This window comes from Rhagoletis pomonella, unplaced genomic scaffold (assembly GCF_013731165.1).
Source record: "Rhagoletis pomonella isolate Grant_MI unplaced genomic scaffold, Rhpom_1.0 Rhpom_scaffold_00001, whole genome shotgun sequence".
Lineage (NCBI taxonomy): Eukaryota > Metazoa > Arthropoda > Insecta > Diptera > Tephritidae > Rhagoletis > Rhagoletis pomonella.
The window spans coordinates 103,626,862-103,644,841 of record NW_023458555.1 but is presented as its reverse complement, the minus strand read 5'-3'; the positions used below and the strand labels follow the sequence as shown (position 1 = coordinate 103,644,841).

Below are 17,980 nucleotides of genomic sequence, written 5' to 3'. Positions count from 1 at the left end.
TATAAAGTTTTTATGAACGTAATAAGTTATGACTATACCAAGTGCTGTGACACTTAAATTTAAGATTATTCAGAAAGTGGAGTTAATCGATGTGTGCACTGAACGGCTCAAATAAATCCCTGAATAAAACATGAACATTTAATGAAGTATACGCATTCTAAAACCAAGATCGTAACATTATATAAACACATATACATATAAAGAAAAACTTTATTAAAAAATAGATAAAGCAATGTTTTTTTTAATTTTTACAATAATTCAATTCTTTAAAAAGTCATTGATTATACATATTTATACACACATGCAGTTTGGACCAAATTCTTATGTTTACTAATTTTTGAGATTTTTCAAATAAAATACAGTTCATTCCCTAACAAATATCATATAAACTAAACTCCTGCGCAATTCCATTTAAACAGCCTAACAAGACATCCGATCGCCGCGCAAATACATTGCCTCCTTTACTCTCATCGTTCGGGTCAAGTGTGAGTAAGCATAAACCAGTTTCTGCAAGCGTAAGTAAACTACCGATCAGTAGCAAGACGCGTAGAATATTTACTTTGCCTTCCGCAACTACTGCGAGTAAAAGGTATTTGACAGTAGAGTACTCTACTGGTAGTACTTGAGTATTTTAGAAGAAAACATACGTTTGTGGCAAGAATGATAGAAGAATTTTCTGGATCGTGCATTTGTGGTATCTGAATAAAACTAAGGACAGGATTGTAGTGGAGCGATGAAGAGAACGACGAGCAAAACGTACTTTCAACTAAAATGCTGATATACATACCTAAGTACATATGTATGTATGTGCATAGATACATACATATGTGCATAGGTACATATATAAGTGTCCGCATATATTTTTTCTCGTCACTTGTTCTGTCGCTTCACTGCAGCAAAACCAAGTTGTGGGGAAAACCCTGACGATACGCGTACAATTGAAACCATGGGTATGAAGATAGCGCAAATTGATGTGAAAATTTCAATTTCATATTAAATATATTTATGTATGCATGTACATACATACATATGTACATATGTAAAAATGTAGTTTCGATTTAAAAAAATCGTATAAAGTTTTTCTTTCGCCATTCATACACCTCTAATTTTAGTATTTATTAAAAAAAAACTCAATGAAATTCAAAAACTATCTATTGTATTTGGTTTTACTCAATACCGATTTGAGCTGTCGCACAGTGTTATCAAAAAAAAAGCTATCAATGGGTAGGTTCAGAAGGCGCAGCAGTTGAGCGCAACCGTTGCTAAAAAAAATCAGTGATCGTTATGCGTCTTCTGAACGACTTCATACATTAGCTGTCAAATTCAACTCTCAAAGGTACACACCAACATGTTGTCTCAAATGATCAGAAAAATATTACGATCATCTAACACGCAACTATTCAGTTGATCTGAGCTGTTGCGCCTTTTGAACGTGCCCAATTAAAATTCGTTTCTATTGAAATCAAGTTATATAGCTGCGTATGTATGTATAAATGTACATATTTCGAAATTTTTTTTTATTTGTAAAGGCTCTCAAGAAAAACTAAAAATTCATATAAAATTACGCACAATAAATGGAAAATAAATTTGCTTCAATAAAAAATTTCTTAAATCAATATTCAGCTCTTAAGAAAAAAATGCTCGTACATCTCGTCGCCACCATGTCCAACTATCGAATGTGAAAATCGGCACTTTTCAAAATTTTGATTTGCCACTAATAATTTTATTTCGTATAGCAGCATTGCTTAAGTTGTTGTTTTTGACAACTTATTTGTTGGTTAATGACTGCAAATAGTTTTATAAAAAATTAGAAACGAGAAATAATAAACAACTGTCTAAATCTACGTTATTTTTTATAAATAAGGCCGTAAACATTTCCTTACATCGTCAATTTCCATATTCTATTTTTACTCTTTCAATTTCACTGACCAGCGCCGCAAACGATATCAACTAGTAGGCTAACAACCAGAATTGAAATTTAATACGCAATTACTTACAGTACTACAAGTATACAGAGAGTAGATTTGCTACTCCCTTTTGGCAGCAGCAAATATCTCTCGTACACGATGCGAGAAAGTAGAGTACCTACTTTGGTGGAGTAATAGCAAGTACGTCAAGTATTTACTCTCTCAACGCCAAGTGGTGTATGTATGCGGAAAAAGAGTAACGATGTGTTGGGAGTAGAGTACAATGCAAAGAGTACTTATTGGACGAAATGCGGCAAATACACTTGCTCTGGACTCTAATATAAACATAAGCTTAAAATTTTGTAGAACCCTGAAAATTCATAAAATTTTCAACAAAATTTCAAGCTTTTTTCTCAGAATTGACCCCATTAGATTTTAGTGTAACAAGTTTCAAGTGGCAAAAAATTACCGTTGCTTTTTTAGAATTTTTTTGCTGAATTTGCAGCATAAAAATAAACTGTGTTTATTCGTTATATGGAAGCAAATTCTAAAAATTCTAAAAGAGCACTTAAAAGGGAAAAATTATAAGTAAAATGGTAAATGGGGTACGAAAAATCTAGGTACATAGGCGGTTTGGGTAAATAAGCGGGGAGGTACTTAAGAGAGTTATTTTCTTCAGGTTACATTCAAAAATTCACGGCGCCCAAAAATTTTGGTTACTTAAGCGGGTCAGGTACTTAAGCGGGTTTCACTGTAGTTGCAAAAAGCACCCTAATATGGGGCACCGAAATTGCGCATATGGAAACTGTGCATTTAGACATTATTTCGGTTTCAACCGAAACTGTGCATGTATGATTTATTTCGGTGTTTATCCGAAACTGTGCATATATGCATTATTTCGGTTTTTTCGTTTGCATTATTTCGGTTTTTTCATATGCATTATTTCGTATGCACAGTTTCCATATGCACAATTTCAGGGGGCCCGCTAATATGTACAGATTGAAAAAATTATAAAACAAAAGTTGTGACGATGTTTTAAAATTTTGGGAGAAAGCTAAAGATTTGCCATTTCTTAGAAGCCCATGAAGCCAAATTTTAAACATACCAGCTAGCTCAGCAACTAGTGAAACATATTTTTCTGTGTCAGGCATAATTATGGAAGAAAGACGTACACGACTGCTTGGTGAAAACCTCGACAAAATGTTATTTTTAAACAAAAATATGAGCTAATGTCAATATATCTGAGATTTGTAAAAACAATCAATAGGTCGTTCATCCCTTGCTCGGCGTTTGACCAAGCTTATGTAACAATACTTTAGAGCGATTAAAGCCCATTTATATGAAACGCTATTTATATAAAAAAATTTCAATTTGAAAAAAAAATGTCCGTGAGAAACTATGCGCCAGCGTGCGTGAGCGAGCGTGAACGCGGTTGAACGCGTGAGTGTGCGTGAACGTGAGCCAAGATCACTCACGCGCCCATCTCTACTATATACCACCGCGCTCCCAACATTTTTGGCAGGCTTTGGGAGGCGACGGTAAAATCGACTAAATACCACCTTACGCGTACCTTGAGTCATGCACACTTTATGTTCGAAGAGTTGCGCACAATAACTACAGAAATCAAAGCAATTTTGAATTCGCGGCCGTTGTGCACATGTTCAACCGATCCTAATGACGAAGAAGTGCTATTAAGTACCAGCGCATTTTCTGATTGGTAGCACACCTACTAGAACCAGCAAAGATCAGTCTTCATCACTGGCAACGCTTGACACTCAAAGCTCAAACAGTCAACGATGTAGCGTAGACGTAGGTTGACGCAGATAGATCGTGTTATGGCTTTCGCGTGTTAACGAAAACTCACCACCGCATGGTGATGACGTTGCCGTTGCTTCTCTCTCTATCAACAGTATCAACATTTCTGGGATGGCCGAAAGAATACCTGCAGTATATGCAACCCGGGGCGAAGTGGATTAGGCGATTTGGTGTTAGTAGCCAAAGACAACGCTCCTCCAAAGCATTGGATGGTGGGCCCCGTTGAGCGCGTCGTACCAGATGGAGCTGGCACAGTAGGCGTTGCTAAAGTGCGTACGAAGAATGGTTGCATCAGGAGGGCAATACAGAAATTTACACGTATAAAGCTTTACATGCAGACTGTAGAGTAAAATAGAGATGTCAAATTTACTCACTGTTGCCAACTTAGTGCTTTTCGCACTAATCGCATAAAATTTTCACATAAAATTGTAGCACAGTGTTATAGAAACATATAATACATGTATGTATGCGGCCGCGGTGAGAAGTGCGCGCTTCCATTAGGCAGGGCCTCGATCCAAGCCCTGGTCAAAGCAACATCGCAAAAAAAAAATACAGAAAAAAATTTTTTTCCTTGACAGCGGTCGCGCCTCAGCAGGCAATGGCAAACCATCGAGTGTAGTATTTCTGCCATGAAAAACAGTTTCTCATCAAAATATAATCCCCGTTCGGAGTCAGCGTAAAACTCTAGGTCCCTCCGCTTTGTGTGACAACATCAAGGCGCACGTCCCAAATCAGAGGAGAAGCTCGGCCAAACACTAACATATGTGTAAGCGCCAATCTATTATTATTATTATTATTATTATTATTATTTATATATCCTCTTCTCAGATCATATTCGATCTTTGAAATCGAATCGAAATAGCCATTCAAAAATTCATAAATCTAGAAAATCATGTCTTCTGACCTAAATCGACAGGTCGCGACCTCTAAATGACTTTTAAAAAATCTATAAAAATAGGCAATCATATTTCTCATACAACCGAATAAAATTAGGGGCATGGTCTTAAAATTTCCAAAAAAAAGGCATTTTCGATGGGTACCCTAATTGGTATCAATCGAAATAGTCATAAATAAGCTTTATTTCTACGCTATATGTATCAGAGTTGCAACCTGTATTAAAAATAAATTCCAAATGCGTATATTAGAGCGAAAAAACGTGTTCCGAGCGAAATTTTCGAAGATTGTTTATAGCAAATTCTACCATTCATTCCAAGCAAAAATGGTGAACAAACTTTATATCAAAATGACGATTGACCTTTCCAATTTTCTAAAGAAAGGATTTATTTCATCCATAAAAAATTATAATGCACTGATTTTTCTTTACAAACTTGCGAGTCTCAAACGTAATTTTTGGTTTATAGTTTGTTCACAATTTTTGCTTATAATCGAACGTAAATTTGAATATGCTATACACTTTTTTCTACCCGAGCGCACTTGTGCACAAGGGTATTATAACTTTGTTCACATAACGGTTGTTTGTAACAGGCAAAACGAATCGAGATAGATATAGACAAATGTATACATGAATGATCAGAATGAAAAGAGAAATCAATTAAGCGGTGACTGTCTGTCCGTCCGTCCGTCTGTGCACACGATAACTCGAGTAAAACTTGAGATATCTTAACGAAACTTGGTAAGGCACTTCTTTAGGGCGTAGGACGGATGGCATTGAAAATGGGCTAAATCGGACAATAACCACGCCTACCTCCCATATAACGGTAATTTTCAGAAATACGAAAACTGCGATATTTTAGTAACTACTGAAGATTATTCACTCAAAATTGATATTTACAATAATTTTTAGACGAAAAATAAGAATATTATAAATTTTTGGAAAATGGACGTATCCACGCCCACTTATGGTTACATGTATATATCTTGGTAACAGCTGCACCAATTTCTTCCAAACTTAGCACAGTTGGTGGCCCTGGCACAGCATACCAAATGGCCGGAAATTTTTAAAATCGGACAATAACCACGCCCACATCCCATATAACGGTAATTTAGAGAAATGCGAAATCTTCAATAAATCAGTAATTATTAAAGCTAATTTATTTAAAATTGATGCTTGCAACAATTCTTTACCAAAAAATATGCTCGCGATAAAATTTTAGAAAATGGGCGTGGTACCGCCACTTATGATGTACCAAAGTCGGTATGGTTATTGTGCTTGCCACATAAAAGCAAATCGTTGAGAATTATTGAAATCGGACTAAAATTACGGCCGCTTTTCATATAACGGTAAATTTCAGAAATGCTTGAAACTTCAATACTTCGTAATTTAAGGACGCTTATTTACTCAAAATTGATACACCCCGGCTTACCATGTTGCGGTAGCTTTCGGAAAGGTGTAAAACATATATTAAATACCTGCGCCGGGTATTTAATGTTCGGCTCCGCCCAAACTTAGACTTTCTTACTTGTTCGAAATTAAATTACTCGGCCCTAACTTATATACATATGTATGTATTACATTATGGAAGTCCGATGGAAGGAGTTTAAGGAGGTGACCTGTTTAACCCTATAGTACTGATATTTCTCGATTCGACGACTATCACTCTAATTTTTCTTATTCCCTTTTTACTGCCTGGAGTGATTGCTGTAAGATTTTATGTGCGGTTAGCGCTTTATCTTCTGTTGTTGAGAAAAGATGTGTTTTTTTTTTGTTTGGACTACCGGAGTGTAGTTTTTTCCTTGAATGCTGTCGAAACTATGTCTTATGCGCAAATTGAATTTATAATTAAAAGTTTTGCTGTTTCTTATATTAATCCTACTAATATTATAAATGTGAATTATTGTGAGTGAGTGTTTTTGTTTGTAGCTCTTTAGCGCTAAAATGGCTGGACGTATTTCAATTGCATTTTGGCACACTTATAGGCTATGGCCTTGACTAACATATAGAATATATTTTGAAGGGGTTTGCCACTTTTTTCAAAAGTAAAAATCAACTATTTATCAAAGTTAGATAAAATGTTACAACAATGTGGGTATCAAATAAAAGCAGTTTAAGAACGATTTATTTCAAAACTATTTTTGAAGAGAGTTACCACCTTCTCATAAACTTGAAATCAATATAATCAGCTATTTAAATCAATTATTTTAGTGTGGGTACCAAATGAGAAGGGTTTATGACAGATTTATTTCTAAATATCTTTAAAGAAGGTTGCCACCTATTAAGAAATTCAAATACAATTTACTTAAAAGGTTAAACTAAATGTATCAAACGAGAGAGGGTGAAGAAAGCTTTCTTTCGAAAATATTTTTGAAGAGAGTTGCTACCCGTTTAGAAATTTAAAACCGTTTTAATCAAACCCACTAATATTATAAACGTGAAAGTTTGTGAGTTAGTGAGTTCTTGCTCTTTCATGCCAGTACGGCTGGAGGTATGTCAATGAAATTTGGCACACTTATAGACTATAACCTCGACTAACATACAGAATAATTTTATGAAAAATATTTTTAAACAGCCAGTTTTTGTGAATTAAAAAAAAAAACATTTCAAAATATCTTTTTATCTTGAAGAAAAAACGTAAGCCCTACGCGGCCCAGGGTTACCAAATGGTAACACCAGTTTATCGCACTTTCCGAAAAAATTTAACAATGTGTCGAAATACATACGTGTACATCTTTTCAATAATATATAATACAAAAAAAAGTTCTGGGAAATACCGGGTTAACCTAGTCCCACTTTTTGCAGGGCAGTATGAACATACACAGCTACATTTGTATGTGTTTATAAATGTTTACTGCTCGCCCACTACATTATATAAGTAGAGTCTGGAAAATAAAGGTCAATAAATGAAACTATATTTTTATGCATGTGTGTATGTACATTTGTATGTATGCATGCATGCATGTACACTTGTATGTATGGATGCATGCATGTACATTTTTTATGTACACATGAGTAAGTATATATTTTATTGGTACATTGCATTTGAGTAAGTACATTACTGGGTATGAACGTACTATATTCATATAAACATTTGAGCATGATAAAAATATAGTAAGGTAGAACCGCTGAGAGTCACTTTTAATATTCTTGACGTTTCCAAACAATTTAATTTTTAAATTTACTCACACACACATTTTCATTTTCAATCTCAAGCAACAACAATTTCGAACAATTTCAATTTTTTATTTTCACTTTTATATGATTTTAAAATGTTGGCAAACTTAAAAAAAAAATCATGGCCGACAAATTGAGAGAAAGGTTCTACCTTGCTATGTTTTTATCATGCATTTGAGTTTTTTAACGGATATATGTACATAAGAGAAAGGAAAAATAAAAATAATAAATGTGTTCGAGCTTTGCATTAAGATTTTTGTACATACATATGTGTGTACATTAGACTATCCCAAGAATATATGGGAAACAAATTTGTTTACAAATTTTGATATGCATACCCTTCGTATAGGTGCTTTTTAGCCTAAATAGCATATACATGAAGTTGTATGGCCGTAGGATAACGATAAACCGGGCCGAATTTTAGTTAAAGTTTTAGTTAATAACTTGAATTAATCATCCTGAAAACTTTGGAGACGCATTTCTAGTAAATCTGCATATTAAAATTTTTAATTAAATTAATTTTCTCAGAAGGAAAAAAATAATTAATTAAAGGAAAATATCCTTCAATATTTTTATATTTATTTATAGGATTTAAATCAAACTAATATTCTTCAAAATGCATTTTATAATATATATTTTAAAAGGATATTTTTGACATGGTCCAAAAGGATAATTGAAAACAAATGTTATAATTAATCTTGTTTTGAATTTTTCTTTTAATAGGTACCCATAAATCCATATTTTCAGTACACTTTTGGAAATATATGATAATTTATGGTCCTTTGCAAAAAATCCTGACTACCTGGTAAAAAACTGAAAACGCAGATTTACTGAATGCCCTTTATGCCTAATGTTTGGTATAGTAATACCGCGTATGCAGAAGTAAAATGAGTGTGTTAACAAAACACGCGAGCTGCACAAATATTATTCTGAAAACTTTGACTGCAAGTCGGCACGGGATGCCGTGGTTCGAATTGCGTAAAGTTTTATTTCGATAGTATTTTAGACAAGCCCAATTAAAAGAGGGGTATGCATTAGAAAAAAAAACTTTGGTTTTTTGGGACAGTCTAATGTACATACCTATGCCATACCATCAGTGTTGCCGTTTTAGCCCTTTCGTGGCTAAATTTAGCTACCACATACTTTTTTTGGCCACATAAATTTAAAATTGCCCCTAGCCCTTTTTTTAGCCCTTTTTAGAATTTATTCATACTTGGCATGAAAACGTTGTATATGCTTAATTTGTTTTTTTTTTTGCAGTCATGTAAGAGATGAATTTTTAAACTAAGAAAGACTGATATATATATACATATATGTATCGTATGCTCCTTACGCCTCATCCATACATACTGTAAAAGTGTGGGGCTGTTAACTTATCTGTTAACGATTTAACTATAGTTTAAAATAGATAAGTTCACGGACCTTAATATGCCAAATTTGTTAAACGACCCATCAAGTCGATTGACCGTGTATGTTCTTGTGGAGTGATTGTACCAGCATACTGGTGTCGTGAGTGGTGAAATTAGCTCAATTTTCTAAGTAAAAAGTATTTTTGCGGAAATTTCTTGCCCTTTATGAGTCAAAGCCGTGTTTGTGGAAGATTACGTTCACGATATTGCAGTTGTGAATTACAAAAAAAAAAAACAATGCTTAACAAAATGCTAGAAGAATTATGAAATTTGGGCTCTAATCATTTCGATCTTTCCTCAACCTCATTTTTAAAGAAATAAATATTGTACCAGCATGCTGGTAAGTTATATGCTTCGAGCCTGATGGTACAATCACTTGATGGAACCACCAAGCTGGTGTCGTATATTTCCCCTTTTATACAAAAAGGTTTTTGGTTGGATAAAATATTAGCTTTTTTTCCAGAGTTCATTGTTTTTATATACCATTACTTATTGAAAATGTTTACGTATATACTTATATATGTATATGTAAGTAAAAAATTTTAGCTACCATTTTTAGCCACAACGATTTTTTTAGCTCTTTTTTAGCCCTTTTTTTTAAAGGAATTTGGCTACCACTAAAAATTATGCGCGGCAACACTGCATACCATGGCTCTTATTTTTGTGTGTTCATACGTTTAGCTTGTTGTGACTAGACAATGCAATAAAACAGAACTAAAAATACGAATCAGATGATAATTCTTTTCCCTCCCTAGATATGTGTACATATGTATGTACATATTACATAGGGTATGATATATAAGCAATTCGGACGTTGTTAGCTGTGCTATTTATTTGTTTGTGAATGAAAATCAGCTGACGAGAACGTAATACGAATGGAACGACAAAATGCGTTACTTAAATTTTATTACTTAAGAATGTCCATACCGCATCGGTCATATCAGTAGCACCCTATTTCAAAGTGATATTGTTTGCCACTTATGTTGTCTTTAATTATGTTTAAGAAACCGTATACTCATAAAATTCTAACACTTCAGGGAAAAAGTTTGGGAAAATGTTCCTAAAAATCGCACCACATATGAAAAAACGAAATTTGAGGAGGCGTAGGGGGGGGGGGGGGGGGGGGAGTTTTCTGATTATAAAAGTGACGACCGCACCCATAGGAGGCTTATAGTTATCAAGTAAGAATATTCTCGAGGTTTTGCATAGCCCTTGCACGGTGCACGGATTGCATGGTAAAAACCGGTTTTCCTATGGGACAGCTTTGCGGACCGTGCACCGTGCAAGGGCATTGCAAGACTTCAAGAATACTTTTTTAGTATAGTAGATTGGTTAAAAAAAATAGTCATGTGCATTAAAAGTGTTCAAAATTAAGCCAAGCTTTGCATAGGTATGTTCCGAGACAAGTAAATACGAGTATGTACTCGATACTTTTGTTTCGATACCAACTACTTTTTTCACTCAAATCGTTGTTTCGATACCTACTTAGTATCGAAAGAAAAGTACTTGTATCGAATCGATTTGAGCAAGTGCCATATCTTGTCGGCCATATTTTTTTATGGAAGAAACTTTGCACAGCATCGTTTTTATGAAAAATAATTGCTTTAAGCAATGACACCGCCAATATCTGAAGTGTGGATTATTTTTTTCAAAGTTAGTGATACCAAAGCAAAGAATTAGGTTCACAAATGGCCTACTTAAACTGAGAATATGTCGAAAATATTTGAGATAGGGCGTTTTTGAATCGGCAGCTGAGATAGGGCGTTTCTGCGCCGAATTCCGAAATAGGGTGCTCTTGAAAAGTTTTCTGAGATAGGGCGTTTGTCAATAAAATTCTGAAATAGGGCACTTTTGAAATATTTTCTGAGATAGGGCGTCTTCGAACTGGGCTGCAATTTAGTTTGGCATCCCCGGAGTTCCGCATTAAGGTAGCTATGGAACGGTAGAGGAAGTTCTCCTGATTGCAAATATATATACTTTTAGCCGCAGCAGGCTTATAGTTTTTAAGTTATTTGTTGTTAAAGTTTGTAAGTTGAACTAACCTCTCGGCGCTATTTCACACAATAAACACTATATTTATGTACACACTTCGGCAAAATAGTTGCATTAAAACCCCGGCCTGAGATTTCCACTTTAATATACAATTCTTAATTAATTAATTAAATAAAACGCGTTTATAAATGTCTTCACATACGTTTGCACATTTCACAAACAAGCAGAAATAACAATGGCTGACAGTAACACAAAATGTATGCTACCATACGTTAAATAAAATACACCACAAGTGTAGAATACGTACATACATTGCTCTTATTAAAAATAATATTAGGATCGATCCCTGTCTTACTCCTGATCATAACGGTATAATTTTTTTCGGGTGGAAATAATATTTACTGGTGTTCTTGTAGTTCAAAGTACACAAATGTAGAAAACGCACATCGATAACTTGATAAATAATGAAAATTTTTAATTAAAAATCGATACTTCGATAAATAATGAAAATTTTTAATAAAAAATCGCGCGATTTTTTATTATAAATTTTCGCCTGCGGCGCCTTTTCCATAAAAATCAATACTTCGATAAATAATCGCGCGATTTTTTATTAATCGCGCCTTTTCCATTCCAAAAGGCGCCGCGGGCGAAAATTTTTAATAAAAAATCGCGCGATTTTTTATTAAAAATTTTCATTATTTATCGAAGTATCGATTTTTAATTAAAAATTTTCATTATTTATCAAGTTATCGATGTGCGTTTTCTACATTTGTGTACTTTGAACTACAAGAACACCAGTAAATATTATTTCCACCCGAAAAAACTAGGTTTGCAAAGCTGTCCAATTGGAAAACCGGTTTTTAACATGCAATTCGTGCTCCATGCAGGGAGGGTCACTTTTTACACTGGGTGGAAAGCTTGTCGAGCTTGTAGGCAACAAGGATAGGGAAGTCAGCAAGGTAGGCATGCACGCACGGTGAGCGAAATCGAGGGATTTTTTGACGTTTCGTTTTTATCGAATTCATATTTTCGTATTTTTACTTTGAGCTCGTGTAAATGCACGAAGATTTTCGAAGACATTTTTAAAAGGGAATGTGCAAAAAACGCAGGGTGAAAAGTCGTCGTGTAAATTGGCTCAAAATAATATTCATGCATGAACACAGACGTTGGTGCTGTCAGACGATTAAAGTAATATCAAAAGAAAATCGCGCGTTTATGTATTCCAAATTCTAATTTTTGATTAAAAGATTGTCTTATATAAAAATAAATAAAATAAAAGCGTTTTAATATACCACGTTTCTATAAATGAAGTAAAATTTAGAAAATAATATTTCGCAGCCCCATAGAATTTGTTTTGATAACTTTTAATTTTAAAACCAAAAAGGTAATTATTAACATATTATGTTACCAGGCTAGTCTGATCTATGTTTTTAGTGCGAATAAAACTACATTATTCCACTTTCTGGCCCAACGTTTCGCTAAAACATTTTTAGCATCTTCAGGGGCAATCCAGCTTTACGTGGGGCGCTGTAGAAATTTTAGGTTTATGATATGCATTTTGACTATTGAATGAAAGAATTATTGTCATTGTGTATTGCATGCGCTCCACGTTTTTCATTTTCAATCTCATAAATTGTTTATAATTACTTTTTCTAAAATTTTAAAATTAAAAGTTATCAAAACAAATTCCATGGGATCAAATGATTAATCACAAGCCAAAAAAAATTATAACAATTAATTGCAATTTTTCGAAAATAATCGATTACCTCATAGAAGTTTTATATGCACCCTACTAAGCTGGCATTTCAGGGTACTATTTTATATATATATATAAGGAAAATTTGAAAGTTAGGGGGGAGGCTCGAGCACCCCCCTGCCCCTACCTGACTACGCCCATATCTGCATACATACATATCACAGCGCACGGCAGTGAGCGCGAGTGACGAAAGCAGCCACAGTAGCATGCTGAAATGACTCGCTTATATATATACACGAAATTTGGAAGTTTTTATCCAGACGTCCAATCGACATGTTTGAGATATCGTTGGAAAGGTTTTGCAGAGTGTGTCCAGAAAATGTATTCAAGCTTCGTAAACGATGAACCGGGTTCTTAAAAATTAGGCTAAAGTGTTGCGAAACAAAAAACGTTTTTTTGCTTTTGCCGGTTTAAGGGGGCATGTGGGTGTCACCCAACATATTTAGTGTTATTCTATAGGCCAATACCTTTCAAACAAGGATGCATCTTAACGTTAAGTTTCACGTTAATCAAAAAATTTCAATCGTTTCGGTTGAAACATTTGGGAACATCATTGTTAAAGCAGTTATCAAAATAAATTTCATTACGTTTTTAACCGAAACGAAAAGTTGTTGTTGAAAAGAAGTCAGAATTTTTGCCGTTTTGATACAATTGTATCATTTTTGATACTTTTTTTTCTAAATTGTATGATTTGATACTTTGGTACTTTTTTGTTGACAAATGTCCCATTTTGATAATTTTGGCAGGCAGAAATGAATTTTATAAAACCATGAATAACACTAGTTTAAAGGCAAATAATATTTTTCTTGTTACTTAAAGTCTTAAAATTTATATATAGATATTTATAAGCTTGATTTGGTAACCCTTATAAGGGAAATACAACCCGGAATTTCTTTGCGCACTCCGCTTTTATAGCGCCCCCAAACCACACAAACAAAACATTGCGCAATATTGGCCTTGCGTCGGTCGTTTTTGTGGTGTATGGGGTTGTTTGTACTAAATTGCACAGTTAGTGCGCTAAAATCAATCAATATCATTTCGATATTTTGCTCATGCTTGTGTTATTGTACAATAATTTGTGCTGCGTATGACGACAACTGCGCAATTTTTAGTCTAGTTTTGATTTTTGTGTCCAGATCGTACTGTAAAATACATATGGATAAAAGCGCAGAATATAATAAAAATTTTTTAATATTCTTTTTTTTTGCGTTTTAAAGCTGAAACTATCAATATATACAATGCGCATTCTTGCACATATTTACTTGATATATTAGATTGTTTTTCGTTATGCAAATAAGCATACAGATTCTCTTGTTTTGTTAAAGCAAGTAATTTAAATTTTTTTTGTGACTATGGATTTAATAATAAAATTTTACTTATTTGTTTTCCAAATAACAGTTTGCTTGCTTTTGATACTTTTTGATCCCTTTTCTGCTCGGCAACTGATACTCTTTTTCTCCAGCTCGCGGCACCGCTGGCAGTCAGCTGTCAGCTCAAAATACATAAACAAGACAAGTAAATACGATTGCAGGAAGTTTAAGCAAAAACCGTCGAATTGTCAGTTAAGCTTGGCAAAATATCATCAAAAAGATTATATCGCATTTTTTAAGGTATTTCTGCATTTGTATTAATCAATAAGTAATGGATTTCATCAGTTTTCTTTCCAGCCACAGACATTACTTAGTACAAATTGTTGAGAGATGGCTGAGTTAGTTTTGGAGCGTACTTGCAGACTCGGTAAGCGCAATTAAATCAATAATGCAGGTACCGGAGTCGCCTTTGGTGGAGCAAATCAAATGTATTTAAGAACTACCTCATATACAGTTGTGTTCTTAAGTGTTTACAAGCGCCCTGCAAACCATTTTTACAGAGTATTCTGAATTGTAGAGAAATTTTAAAGAATTCGTAAAGATCTCCTCCGATTTTTTTCCGAGTTTTCTAAAATGTAATAAACTGTGCACACTCCGATTGTTTTACGAAATTGCGGAAGAAAATCGTAAAGATTCTATTATTTTCTTTCCGATTTTTTGCGGAATTTTCTAAGATGAAATGTACTCTGCACACTTCGATTCTTTTAGGAAATTTCGAAAGAAAATCATTAAAGTAATTATAATAATGTCACAATCGACATTGAAAATATAAAAAAATTCTGACGCACCAAAAAAAATATATATATATAACGGGTGATTTTTTAAGAGCTTGATACCTTTTTTTTTAAAAAAAACGCATAAAATTTGCAAAATCTCATCGGTTCTTTATTTGAAACGTTAGATTGGTCCATGACATTTACTTTTTGAAGATAATTTCATTTAAATGTTGACCGCGGCTGCGTCTTAGGTGGTCCATTCGGAAAGTCCAATTTTGGGCAACTTTTTCGAGCATTTCGGCCGGAATAGCCCGAATTTCTTCGGAAATGTTGTCTTCCAAAGCTGGAATAGTTGCTGGCTTATTTCTGTAGACTTTAGACTTGACGTAGCCCCACAAAAAATAGTCTAAAGGCGTCAAATCGCATGATCTTGGTGGCCAACTTACCGGTCCATTTCTTGAGATGAATTGTTCTCCGAAGTTTTCCCTCAAAATGGCCATAGAATCGCGAGCTGTGTGGCATGTAGCGCCATCTTGTTGAAACCACATGTCAACCAAGTTCAGTTCTTCCATTTTTGGCAACAAAAAGTTTGTTAGCATCGAACGATAGCGATCGCCATTCACCGTAACGTTGCGTCCAACAGCATCTTTGAAAAAATACGGTCCAATGATTCCACCAGCGTACAAACCACACCAAACAGTGCATTTTTCGGGATGCATGGGCAGTTCTTGAACGGCTTCTGGTTGCTCTTCACTCCAAATGCGGCAATTTTGCTTATTTACGAAGCCATTCAACCAGAAATGAGCCTCATCGCTGAACAAAATTTGTCGCGCGAAACACATTTCGAACCGAACACTGATTTTGGTAATAAAATTCAATGATTTGCAAGCGTTGCTCGTTAGTAAGTCTATTCATGATGAAATGTCAAAGCATACTGAGCATCTTTCTCTTTGACACCATGTCTGAAATCCCACGTGATCTGTCAAATACTAATGCATGAAAATCCTAACCTCAAAAAAATCACCCGTTATATCTTTTTGTGATTTTGTGCTATAAACGCGTTTATTTATAAGAACCGAAAATTAAAAAAATAAGAATAAGCCAAAAAGGTAAGTTTAATATTGCGATTATTGAGGAATTGATAACCTTCTCATTTTTTTTGAAGTCGGTTAAAAATTAAGTTTACGTGTCTTGGCCTGTTTTTGCGTAATTTTAGCGTACCTACAGCGTAATATGTATGCAGCTAAATAAGATTACTTTTTTCACAGATTCCTGTTTGTCTGCAGTTGGGAGTGCTAAGCTGGACAACACTGAAGCTATCATTAAAAGATTTTTCAACTCTGCAAAGGACTTAAATACTTACCTTTTGAAAGCTTAAAATTTATATTTATCACTTTATTGTACATTTACTTACCTTAAACCTTGAAAACTATTGTGAATTATTTTGTAGCTGCCTCATAGGCAAACGAGCATTTTGTAATTATTTGGTCGCTATCCTCGCAAACAGCCGGATAGTAATTGAAATCCCGCTCTCATACAATTCATATAGTATATAAACCGAATAAACTTTAGCGATTAATTTCCGAAAATTTCCGTGTTTAATTTCTTTCAGAAGGTTGGCAAAATATTCTTTAAGAAATCTATTCTAACTTTTCTTCAGAATGCTGAAAAAATATTCTTAGAGAGATCTTTTAGAATTTTCCTTTAGAAATTTAACCAAATATATTTAAAGAAATCCTTTAGAATTTTCATTCAGAAATTTAACAAAATATTCCTAAAGAAATCTTTTAGAATTTAAGTTAAAAAATCCTATAGATATTTCTTTACGAGTTCGTGTGAACCCCTTCATACGATTTTCTTTGAAAATTCGTAAAGAAATCATTACAGAATTCGAAACACATTTCCGAGTTTCTTTAAAATTTCGTTAATATTTCGGGAACTTTGGTTTGCAGGGCGAGTGTTCATGAATTAATCGTACCATGCAACTTACATACAGTCACTCAGAAGTATTTGTAATTTAGTTTTTTGTCGAGGGTGTTAAAACTTGCTCTTTACTATACTGAAATTGAACGGGATACAAAACTGGATACTGAAAATTCTACTTAAAAAGTGGAAATTTTGATGAAAATTTTTTAAAGTTTGATTAATTTTTATGAATTTTGTACAAAGTTTTCAAGAATTATATATATAGTTTTTGTTATAGAATGAGCTATATTTTAAATGGAAATTAACGAAAAAGATTTATGATGGAAAGCATTTTGAATATTGTGAAAAACTAAACTACGAATACCTCTGTGAGTGACTGTATGTATATACGCAGTGTGAGTTTATTTGTTATTTAACCTTAATAGTAAAATAGTTTCGCCAAATCATCACTTAAATTTGACCTGTAGTCGTTTACAATGTATTTAAGTGTAGAAAATGCACGCTCTGCACTCACTTGCGTGGCCGGAGTTGCATGGATAATTTCGGAAAGCTGTAGCCCGTTTCTGTAACTTTTCTCTACCGATTATTTCTCTACTGGTAGAGAAAATACGTCACTCTCACCTAGTAATTAGCAGTAGAGAACAGGGCGGCGAATTCATATCTCAATTCGCCTTGGTAGAGAATTGTTACAGAAACGAGCTACTGATATACATAAGTTTTTGTGTGTATATTTCTTTCGTTCCCAAAAGGCAGCTAAATTTTCTTTTGTGTCTGTTGATTCATTGAATGATTCAATAGCTGAATATCCTTCCATAATGCATGAATCGTTGGATGTAGTTGAACTTATTTGGTTTAGAAGTACTCGAAACAAATCTGTATCCTCACCCTCACTATTGTTCTCGCTTTCTATTCTAACACTGATGTCTTGTCCAAGCTGTAAAAGTTTATGCATTTTTTTAAATTTTGAGGTATTTACAAACATTACTATGGCTAATACCTGTGTAGACAGAGCACTAACTT

The 17,980-nt window shown here is 34.0% G+C and overlaps 1 protein-coding gene and 1 long non-coding RNA gene across 2 annotated transcripts in view; one reads left to right on the top strand and one right to left on the bottom strand.

Moving 5' to 3' along the window:
- LOC118749450 (protein distal antenna) overlaps nucleotides 1–17,980 on the bottom strand; it is a 284,127-nt gene that overhangs the window by 219,890 nt on the left and 46,257 nt on the right. The gene's annotated exons all lie outside the window — the stretch shown is intronic.
- LOC118749457 lies at nucleotides 14,357–16,622 on the top strand. The gene is made up of 3 exons (XR_004994221.1): nucleotides 14,357–14,558; nucleotides 14,616–14,685; nucleotides 16,303–16,622. It is a non-coding gene; the product is annotated as an uncharacterized LOC118749457 (long non-coding RNA).